Source organism: Hipposideros armiger, unplaced genomic scaffold, assembly GCF_001890085.2.
Source record: "Hipposideros armiger isolate ML-2016 unplaced genomic scaffold, ASM189008v1 scaffold_132, whole genome shotgun sequence".
NCBI lineage: Eukaryota > Metazoa > Chordata > Mammalia > Chiroptera > Hipposideridae > Hipposideros > Hipposideros armiger.
The window spans coordinates 3,147,462-3,159,640 of NW_017731482.1; the positions used below are offsets into that span (position 1 = coordinate 3,147,462).

General features: G+C 39.5%; 1 protein-coding gene across 1 annotated transcript in view; it reads left to right on the forward strand.

The window, feature by feature from the left end:
• Window positions 1-12,179, forward strand: part of UVRAG (UV radiation resistance associated) — a 303,298-nt gene that overhangs the window by 275,760 nt on the left and 15,359 nt on the right. The window lies entirely within an intron of this gene.

A 12,179-nucleotide genomic window follows, 5' to 3' on the forward strand; every position in this document is an offset into this window, starting at 1 on the left:
TCCCTGCCTTGCTCTTCTCACCAGTTTGTTGAGAATGAAATGCGATGTTAGACAGAAAAACAATTTTGGGGAGAAAATTGGTTTCATTTTCTTCTGCACCATGAGGATAGGTCTTGAGGATAATAAGAAAACAATACATATGATTGGCCTTTACTCTGACATTTTTTATTTTTTGTCTCATATGATCTTCAAAATGCAAGTTCCAGATGTCTGATTTTAGATAGGATTCCTGTTAAGTAAATACACAAATGTTTAAAGAATTCTCATAATATCAAAATAATTATAAAAGCTTAGTGTTGATATGGACCTGTATGCCCTGAAGAATAATGGATAGGAATTGAGTTTTAATAAAAATAAAATAACAATAATAATAATAATAATAATAATAATAGGCGGAGGAAGAAGAGGAGAAGGAGGCAAGCAGACATTTATTTAGCATCATCTCTGTGTAAAGTCTAAAGGGTAATAAGAAGTATGAGATGCAAGCCCTACCTTCAAGGAATTTGTGATCTAGTTGGAAACAGGTATATAATTCATGAAAGGTTTCATAACCGAAATGGTAAATAATCTAAAATAATTTTTACAAGAGGCAACCCACATTAGTACCTGATTAATCACTGAATGAATCTTGCTCAGTGTAGACAGCAAATGGTCCCAGTGTCATTTATTGGAAAGTCTGTCCTTTGTCCGCTGTTTAATAATGCCATCTCTTTCATATGCCAAGTTCATTTAAATAGATGGATCTGTTTCCAGGCTCTATTGTGCTTCATTGTTTTGCCTATCCATGGGCTAGTACCACATCTTTAGTTATTCCAAGATGAAATTTCTTTTTAAGTCTCGTTGAGATTTGAGGATGCCCAATAAATAGCTTCCTTCTTCCCCCTGACACTTGGAAAATGTGGCTTTAGATTTATAATAAGAAGGGCTTGCACAGACGTCACTCAAAATTAAACTTACCCTTACGATCACAATGTGACCTGGAGAAGCCCAGGCTTTCCCGCACAGAGGCGAGCCAGTAACTGCACTGCAGAGAGTGATCACGTGACTCCTGCAGGACCCAAGATGGGGCTAAGCCAAGAATATTCAGGGTTTATTTTTCTCTCTAAATTCACCAATCACAAAAGGCCCTCCTCTTCTAAGAGCAAGTGAGTGAGAGGATGAAGAGAGGCCAGGAGTGTCACTCCTAAATCACGTTCCTTCACAGCAAGGGAAAGGGAAGACACCCCAACTTTCTTGATATCTGGTAGGACGAAGTTCCTGATTATGGTTCTTTTTCAAAATTCTTTTGGCTTTTCTTGACTTACGAACTATATTTGAGTGATTTGACAGCTTTATAATATTGAGTCTTCTTAACTATGAAGATGTTATGTTTATGGTTTTTTTCCCTTTTTTTTAAATATAACTGAAGTTTTAAAATTTTCTTTGTAAAAGTCTTACAAACCTTTTTATTAGATACTTAGTCCCGGTAGCTTACCATTTTGGTTGCTGTTAATAAATTTTTCATTACAGCCTCCAACTTTTTCGTGGCTAGTAGTACAGGAACACCACTGATATTTATATTTTGAGAGTGTATCCAGCAACGGTGCTAACATTCAGTACAGTAGTTTGTCTTAGATTCTCTTGGATTTTCTGTATATACAGTCTTTTTGTATGTGTGAATAACGGTGTCTTTCTATTTTTCCAACTTTGTTACTTTTTCTTGTCTTGTGTTTTATTATGGAAGAGGAGCAGCAATTGAGGATATCCTTGTTTTATTCCTGACTTTAAAGGGAAGGCTTCTAACTTTCCACCATTAAGTATTCTATCTTTTGCAGGTTTAAATAGATATTCTTTTTTTGTTGTTGTTGTTGTTGTTGTTGTTGTTTTTAGCTGAGCCATCCTGCTACCTGTTGGCAGCTCAGGGGCTGCTCAGCTCGGGCTGGATAAATAGATATTCTTTATTAACAAAAGGAAGTTTCTTTCTATTGCCAGCTTACCAAGAGTTGGTTTTAATCATGAATGTATGTATTTTGAATTTTATTAAATGCTTATTCTGAATCTACTGAGATAGTACTATGTTCTCTTTTACTGTGTTAATGTGCTAATAAATACATTTTTTAATGTTAAACCATCTTTTCCTCTTAGGATAAACTCTACTTAGTCATGATGTATTATTTTTCCCTGTATTATTGGATTTGATTTGCTAATATTTTAAGAATATCTATACCTGTGAACAGAAATGAGACGGGCCTATGATCTTTCTTTCTCATATAATCCTTGTCTGGTTTTGGTAACAAGGTTAGAACAGCCTCATAAAATGAATTAAAGACTTTTCCCTTCTCTTCTAGTCTCTGGAACAGTTTGTATATGATATTATCTATATCCTGATAGCCTGATAGAAGTTAGCAAAAACCTAGTGTTTTTTGTTTGTTGAGGGTGAAAGTGTAGTTTTTACTACTGATTTCATTTTTACAATGATTATAAGTCTATTTATGTTCTATTTTTCCAATTCCTCATTAACTCACCCCAGTCCAATTTCCAGTTCTGTCAATATACTGAAGTTCCTTTTATCAAGGTAGGCGCCTATTGAACTCTATGTTGCCAAAACCAAAGGTCACTTTTCTTTCCTTATCCTGTTCCACATCTGAGTAGCAATCGGTCTTGCTGGCCATTTCTACCTTCCTGAAACATTCTCCTTTCTTGGTTTCCACAGTACTACTTTCCTGTGGATTTTCTCCTTTCAACTGCTCTTTGTCTGTTTTTTTTCATATTCCTTCTTTACTTGATCATTAAATATGGAGTTCTCTGTGGTCCCATCTTAGGCTCTTCTCTCTTTTTTTCTCCTCATATCATCTCATCCATTCCCTTAGTTTTGAAAAACATCTATATGTTTATGGCTCTCAGTTATATTTTCAGTCTAAACCTCTCCTACAAACTCTGTATAGTCAAAGACCTACTCGGCACCTCCCCTTGGACTATCACAGGCTTCTCCGCCTCAACACATGTGAAACTGGCTTCCCAGTCTGCTTCCTCTCAGCAAGTGGCCTTGTCTACCCAGTTGCTCAAACCAGGGGATCATCCTTGATTCCCTTCTTTTTGTCACTCTTACCAAATCCAATCAAATTCATCAGAAAACTCTATCCTCTCTACCTACAGAATATATATCAAATCTGACCACTTCCCACCACCCAGCTCCAAGCCATCACCTTCTCTTACCCAGACACTGCTCTGGGCCGGTTTGTCTTCCTGCTCTCACTCTTTTCCCATCTTTGTTCACTCTCCACAGTAGCCAGAGTGATCTTTTAAAATTTTAGCTCTGTCTTAATCACCCCCTATCTTTAGTGGCTAAAGTAAAATCCAAGCTCTTTTTCATGGCTTACCTGGCCCCTGCCTCTCCCTCCTGCATCTGACACCACGCGCCCCCTACTCGCATGTGCAGCCGCTATCCGGGCCTTCTCTTGGTTACATTAACAAGTTCTTGCTAGACTCAGAGTCATCACACTCCTTCTCCTGTCTACAGGGTGCTCTCCCTCTTCCTTCCCTCCTACATGGTCCTCGCCCTGGCCCCTCATATGGAGGGAACAGTCTTAGAAAAAGCACAGCAGCTTTATTGGCAAAGAATAGACCACCTTGGCTAGAGTGCAGATTCATTTTAGAAACAGAAAGAACCTGGGCTTTGTGGTACTTACAGCTTGTACAGTTTTGGAACCCTTTTCAAGAAAAAGAATACAAAACTGCAAATACAAAATTGGGAGGGGAGTAAATATTTCAAATGAGAAACAAAATCACATCAAATTAGTGGAACTTTAGAGATTAGATCCCTTTCTTCCAAGATCTCGTAGGTGATTTACCCAAAATGCTTACAAAAAAATGCTTCCTCATTGCAGCCTGACTGCCCTTCCCCTCCTAGAGCACTAAATTCCCAACGACTCCCATTTCTAAGGTACAGAGAAACGAAATGACTTTCCAAGAATGGTTGACCCAGGAACTTCTAGCAATAAAACTAGAATCTAGGTCTCCTGGCACTGATGTAATAAACCCATTAAACCACAAATGCACACACTTAGGTAGTACCCCCGTGCCAACTGTGCCAGGCGCATTAACACTGAATAAATAGTATGGCACCACTTTATGGTGCTCTAATGAAAAATGGGCTACTAACGTAGATGTGAAGTATCCCAAAAATGAATGCTGCATCATAATTCCAAGTAAAGATCGCTGCAGGAAGCCAGGCTGGAAGTTACCAATCTAAACAAAGCTGGAACAAGCACTTTTAGCCTCAGAGGAAATCTGAGAATTTCCGAGAGCAACCATAGACTGAGGAGTTACCTCCCAAGCCTGTGCTCCTTAGGGCAAAGGGTAAAAAAACTCACGCTCCTGAGGGAGCCTCTTACATCTTTTGTAAAAGAAAACACTGCCATTTTCTGTGCGGTGGTTCCATTCATTCACAGACTGGTCCCTGTGGAAGCAGACTGCTGTGTGTTCTTTTGGTGTCAGGGGTTTCAGACTGGCTGAGGATCAGTGCTGTCACCGAATTCCTCCTTATGGTCAACTTCAAAGTTATGCGACAGCTTGCTTTTGTTTTTTAAAGAAAAGACAGCGTGATTAAAATTCCCTTAATGATGTGATTTTTCTTCTTTCACATTTTAGAATTCTTAGCTAATATCAAAAACATCTACCCGATTAATGCTACAGCTATCCCCTCCTCCCCATGAACGCAGTTATGTGGGGCAGTGTTCAGTGCTTTACGCCAGCTCTTTCCAAAAGAAGTCCCCGTTTTCTCATCCTAGGATTACTAACCCCGCTGGAACAGCCAAGCAACACAATTTTTAAAAGCAGAATTTCAGCCGGGAGGTTGTACTCTTGAATATTTTGGTTAAAAGCCACCAGCATGCCACTTAAACATCCCCTTTTTTTCCCCCCCTTTTACTACTAACTACAAAGTGGTCCAAGATTCAATTTGACGAGCACATGCACAGCTGATGCGAGTGCTGAATTATGGTCAGAGAAGAATGCACACGCAAGCTGCTGCTCGATGGCTGCCAGTGGGATGAGAAGCTTGGAACCAAGCTGGAGAGATTATGTGCGCGGTTGCAGTGAACAGGCCGTGTGATGCGGCTCTAGCATCTCGGTCCTGGGACAGGGCCCCGATGATGCCCCACTGCTGCTCTCTTACCCCATCTCCATTGACCCCCCCAGACATAGCACATTCGCTTCTGACCTCAGTTCTTTTCTCAGACAAGTTCCCGCTACCTAGAATCACCTGCCCTTGCCTCTGCCCCATCCAAATGTCACTCTCACTTCAAGATGCAGCTCGTATCCTACCTCATTCACTCACTCAACAGGCAGTGACAAATGCAGAGATAAATATGGATTCCCTCAGTGGCTTAGGTCACTTCTCCCACCTAGTCTGACCCCCTTGGCCTTCGAGCAGTTTGAGGCTGAGGACTGTCTCTCTCATCCTGGGGTCCCATCCTGGCATTAGGGAAGGAGGTGCTTGGTAAGTGATGACCATGTAAGTGAATCCTGTTCTATTCATGGAATATGTACTTAGAACTTGCATTCAAGGAGCTTATAGTCTAATTGAGGTAATGAAATAGGAACAAACAATATATAGCGGAACGTATGAAATACTATAAGACAGGTAGCTAAGTGATTTGGAACATTCAGAGCAAGCCATTTACTTCCTGGTGTGAGAGGTATGGGTGAGAATTGGATAAGCCTTCACTAAAGAGAGAGCATTTGAATGGACAGGAAGGATTTGGACATGTGATGATTGGTATATAGGACAGAGTTGGTTAAGGGAACAGTCTCCCAGTTGTAGGGATCCTGTAAAGATTGTGGGTTTGAATACCAGTTCTCCACTTACTGTCTCTGTGACCTCAGGCAAGTTTAAGCTGTCAGCTTAGCTTCATCTATAAAATAATAGTGCCTACCTGATAGAGTTTAATCATAAAGATTAAATATGTAAATACCTAGCATACTGCCTGGCACACAGTAGTACTCAATACATGGTAGCTATTATTATAAATATGTAATGGATAAATGAATCATAATTATCTGTTTGAAGAATTAAATCCATTCTTTGTTATAGGTATTTTATTGTTCCCTTAAAATCTACAGTCATCTCTTTACACACAGATATTTAATATGGTTCTTGGTCACATTTTTTAATAATGGCTCATGCCATTTAATGGTACAAAATATTCACCATCTCCCTCTCTCTTCCCCCAAGTCCTTTTTACAACCCTCCTGAAGCCTTAGAGATACATACCCCACAAATCTGTTTGCTTGCCTGCCTACCTTTTCCTAGGTAACTCTCACCTGAGTTAGAAGTTATGAATAATAAAAGTATCTTATTTGCAAAACGTTCCATGTTTTTATTTAAGCTTGCAACAACCCTGTGAGGGAGGCAGGGTGAGAACAATGATCCCTATTTTACAGATTAGAAAACTGAGACTTAGAAACGTGAAGTGACTTGCCAAGATCACATGATAATAAGTGATGGAACGGAGACCAAAAACTAGATTACCTGACTCATGATCCCATCTTCTTTTTACCATACCACGCTACCCCTGATCAGTTAGTGATCATTCATCACCTACTACCTTCCACAGTGAAATCCCCCAAAGTCAAATCCAAAGCACTAGAAAAATACTTTGCAAAATCAAGGAAGCTATTCTGTTGAAAACAAACGTTCTTGGTTGCGTATCCTAACCCCATTTACCTCAAAGAGGTAGGAAACTGCTAGTCATAAACTTTGTGAAGAATTTAAGAACTTTAAGACCAAAAGAAACAAAAATGATTATATGTTTCAACTCCATTTGTTAAGAAACAAGAAAACTAAAGGAAGCACATGGGTTGGTCTAAAACATATGTTTGCTTCTAGTGTTTGTCTTCCATAAATTTCATGTTCTTTTTTCAGAATAAGCCATGATAAAAGCAGGATTTCAAAGCCATCTGTCCTGCTTTATACATGGAATTTTTTATTCTTAAGTGTAATTTTTCCCAACTACAAAGCTTAAACGATCTAGCAGCAAGGCGGTGTGGTACAGAGCGGATGGAGCACTGGATTTGGGAATCTGAAAATGTAGGCTCCAACTTCAGCTCTGTCATTTAGTTTTCATAAACCATTTTGAGTATCGGTTTTTCAAATGGAGTTAATAGCACCAGCCCTATTTCCCAAGCATCGTTGTGTGGAGCAAATGAGATAATGTCTGTCCAAGTGGTTTATAAACTAAAAAAGACTATACAAAGTATTGTTAAGTATCATTCATGCATTTAGCAATTCATTATGTGTCTCCTCTGCATATAACACTATTTAAGGGACGAAAGAAGATTCAAAAGTGTAAGATTTGCCCTGTCTTTGCCTAGTTGACAGTTGTTTACTTTATAATCTAAATGAGTAGATAAGACAAATTAAATATTTTGAAGGACATAACTTGCAAAAAGTTTCTTATGTGTTGTTCACTCTTGCTGTCACGTGGGACTTGGAGCCTGAGACCCAGCTTCAGTGGACAGTCTGTTACAATGATGGAGGCCAGCCTGGGACTGACTTATTTGATGTGTTAGAACCAAGTGTGCCATTTTTATAGAGACTGCAGAGATTTCAGTGAACTTAGCGAGGACAGAACACTTGAGAAGTATCCTTGGGCTGTGCTGCAGCTTGCTGGAATATATCTCCAGATTCCTTCTAGCATTTAATGATGTGACTTTGGGAGAAGCGTAGTGTGGCTTTATGTAAAGTCATCTCGACTTCAGTGGTACAACTTCCAGATAGTGCTTCTGCTGACCTAGTCTTCCATTTCTTTTTATAAACAGAATCAAGCTCAACAGCTTTTTTAAGTAAGTAGGTAAGTAAGTACTTTGGCACATTTTAAGAAAAAAAATTGTTTTCAGTAAACTGAGGATGATGAAAACCTAGAGCAAGTGAGCCAATCTACAGAGGGTAACGATGTAAGAGTTCTCTGCTTTTAAGCCAAAGTATTCACCTTTGACAATGAGGCTGTATCCAGCATTCACATTTTCTAAGAGCCTCACTTTTTAAAAGTAAATCTATCCTCTTTCCTTCTCTCCATTGTGCTTACGCTGAATTCAGAACTAATTTCTGGAAGGTGACCCCTGAACGACTTCAAAAACAGCTTGTGTCGCTGATGTTGGTTTTTAAATTTAGATCAAATGACATTGTCTTTGAAGTCTCAAGAAGACTACTTAAGGTAGCTGTATCAGATAGTCTTGCCTTTCAAAGTACTTCTTGCCTGCTGGCATCCTGAATAGGAAAAATGAAGCCTGGTCAAAAATAAATGAAAAAGAAAGTTTTATTGGAGTTATTTACTCTAAGATAGCTATTTTGGAAGGAACCTTGACAAGTCATCTCACTGCCTCTAGACAGGAACACACAAGGCATATGGGTATCTGCAGTATTTTAAAAGACCTTGGGGGACCAGGCTTCTTCCATAACTCATTCCAGAGTTTAAACACCCTTGCTTCAGGAAATTCTTCCCTATATTTAACTTACAGGCCCCCTCCTGTGGTTAACACCCATTTCCGCTTTTTTCTGTCTCCAGTCAGGATGGAGAACAGCTGGCCAGCCTCCTTTGTATGCTAACCCTCTGTCAGTGACAGAAAGTCATTTGGGTATCCCTGGGCTGCCTTCCTCAGCCTCCAGCAACTGGGGCTTTGCACCACATTGAGATCTTTTTCTCTTTGTTTTTATTGGGTCCTATTTATTTCTATTTCGTTCCTCTGGATTATAAAGTAATATGTGCTCAATGAATAATATTTGGAAGATGTCAAAATATGCAGGAGAGGGGGAAACCACAAAAGCCACTATTAAGTTAGTTTTCTATGTGTTGTTCATAGAGTTGAGATCATATCGTCTATACCACTGCTGTCTAATAGAAATATAGTCAGAGCCACATACGTAAAAATAAATCTTCTGGCAGCCACATTGCAAAAAGCTAAAAAGGAATAGATAAATTAATTTTAATAATATTTTTATTTGATCCCAATAAAATAATAACTTGTCAACATGCAATCAATCCTTTAAATTTTTATTAATAAATGAAATACTTTACTTTTTTTTTTCCATACTGTGCTTTCTAAGTCCTGTGTGTATTTTATACTTACAGCACATCTCAAATCCGTGACAGGTAGTCAGTAACCTGTGGCTAGTGGCTGCAGTATTGGACAGCACAGCTCTTTAGGTTGTATAATATATACTGCTGTTTTGTATCACATCTTAAGACTTTTACCAATGCCGTTAAAATCTCTTTGGCATCATTTTAATGGCTGCATAATATTTCCTCACTTAGATTTACTATATCTTTAGTTTTGTTTTCATGTTATGAATAACCCTGTAGTGTACTTATTTTATATTTTATACTTGAGAAACATTAACTGGATGTTTCTCAACACATTGCCAAAAGAAGAAAAACCATAAATTATTCCCTTGAGGTCAGCTAATTAAATCCATGTATTCATAAAAAAATATATTCACTTAGTATCTACTGTGTGTTCTGTACTACATGAAATTAGAAAGCAGAGAGGAGTAGACTGCAAGAAATAGAAGAAGACCAGGTCCCTACCATGCAGTGTTTACAAGACTTAGCTCCACAGATGGACTACATACATATTGTATTTTATTCCTCTTAAAATATCCTTCCCCTCATTTCTTACTGTACGCCCCTACACACACACGCAGCCTGGTTAATTCCCCCTTATCCTTCAAGACCCCAATTAAACATAGCCTCCTCTGTTGAGCCCTCCAGAAGATTACTGGCTCTCTTCTCCATTAGAATATACAAAATGCATGTTGTATACAAAGCACCATGGTGTTCTTTCTGGTTATTGATTAGCTTTGTGTCTTCTCTACTACTAGACTGGGAACTCCTCAATAGTAGAAACCTCATTTTATATGACTCCTTATTCCCAAAGCCTAGCAGACTGCCAGGCAGTGAATGTAGATTTCAGTAATGTCTACTGGAACATGTACAGAAATACAAGTGATTATATTAAGCATCAGTTGTATGGTATAATGACAAGTGCTATAGCGCTTCACATTTCAAAGAGATCACTTTAGATAGGCATGGTTGAAGAAGGCTTAATGAAGGAGGCAGGACTTGAACTGGGCTTTGGAAGATGGGTATACTTAAATGAATGGAAGGAAGGAATTAGCAGAAAAGCCACTTATGTATCCTGTACTAAGAAGTCAGTGTTTTTCAGGAGGGATTCTTTAGAATGTGCTAAGCATCAGCAGATCAGCATCCTTCTAGATCTAAAGCCCTGTACTAAGTTTCAGGAAGGCTATAGACATAAGGTCTTTGCCCACCAAAAGCTGACAGAGGTTTGCAGCATTAGAAATGACCACTGGCTGCTTCAGCGTAACCTTTGAGTTCAAGCTCAATTTAGATATAATTCCCTGTGCTCCAACTTTGGAGTCATTAAAGATCATTTTATTCAGCAATTCTTCTGCTACTGGATAGCAATGTACAGTAATAAGTAATGTCATTATAGTCAAATCAAATGACTGTTACTCCAAACCAGGTACATATCCAAAGCATTTTGAGTATGTTATTTAGTTAACTCCTTCAATCCTTATAACAACCCTGTGAATTAGGATCCATTGTCCTCTGTCATCTTACAAATGAGGAAACTGAGGCACAGAGAGGTTAAAATAACGTAAAAGTAACACAGCCATCAAGTGGAGGAACTAAGATTTAAGCCCAGGCAGAATCACTTTAGGGCCCTACTGTAGCTGTTACTCAGTGCAGCCTCTCTTACAACTATGTGAAGATTAAAATGTTTTACACAAGGGACCACTCAGCATTTTGTGGTTCCAGAAAAGGAATCATTATCATAACCTTCTCCTAGCTTTCTTCATTCCTATCTCACTGCTCCTTCTTATCGCCTGTGTAGGCTCTTCTTCTACCTGGTCAAAAAACACTGGAGCCCTTCAAGGCTCAGTCCTAGGCCCCCTTTTCTCTCATTTTATTCATAATCCCAAGGTGACAATCATCATTTTAATTATCACCCACATCGAAATGTAGCACAAGTGTACGTCTTCAGCGCAGATCCCAGACCAGATCCTTCAGATTGCCCCCTTGACGTTTGCACAGCACTCTGTGCCCAGGCTGTCTCCATCCTGTCTTCTAGCGTCTGCAAGCCTCGTGGCCTTCCAGTGCCCTGTTTTTTTCAGCAAAGAGACTATCCATCCATTCTTTCACGTTGGCCAGGAAGCCAGACACAATCCTTGGTTTTTCCCTTGCTCTGTCACCCCCATATCCAACCTTAGCAACTCCTGCTGATTCCCCTAATATGTCTATTTGTCTATATCTAGACGTTTCCATTCTGGCTCAAGCCTCCATCATCTCTCACCTGAACCACTGCACAGCCTGTGGTCCCCCAGCATCCACTCTGGACCGCTTCAATCTGTTCTCCAACTTCAGGCAGAGTGCACTTTCCAAAATACAAACCAATCGATCAGTTAACCTCTCTTCCTTTCTCTCCCTGCCCCACACCTCCCTTAAAACGTCTAATGACTTAGATAAAGGGTGAAATTCTAAGCAGCCTTTGGCCTTGTGAATGGATTTCCTTTCGAGCTTTATTTTCTCCCATGCTGCTTTTCGCTTGATGACCTTTTGGGTCCTCATACATTGTTCTCTGTCGTGACATAGGGTCTTGGCATATGCTGTTCCTTTTGCCTGGAAGATGCTCTCACCCGTCGACCCATTCTTCCCCTGGTGACGAATTGTACTAGCCCTTCGAATCTTGGCCTTCCTGGGTCAGCTCTGTTGCAAGCTCCCTCCCTTAACTCATGCCCTCTCCAGCATAGCATGTTTCAGAGGTTGTAGTTTTACTTTTATGTTTGTAGTTTTGTGACAGATGTCTGTCCTCATCCACTGTGGTGTAAGTGCCACAAAAGCAAGAACCGTGGCTTTTTTCTCAATCGTTATTATATCCCCAGAGTCTAGGGCCCAATGCCTTGTGCATAGTAAACAGCCATTATATATATATGAATAAAGAAGTAAATCATTTAACTTGTTATTATGCTCTGTTACTATGCATGCAGTTTTGCACTACACCTTTTAGTAGTACAAGGGCTACGTAGATAAGGTTCCCAAGGCATTATGCCTAGACTCCCACAGTCTCTTACTCATGATTAAATGACAGCTAACTGTAATTCAAGCACTTCTTCCGAA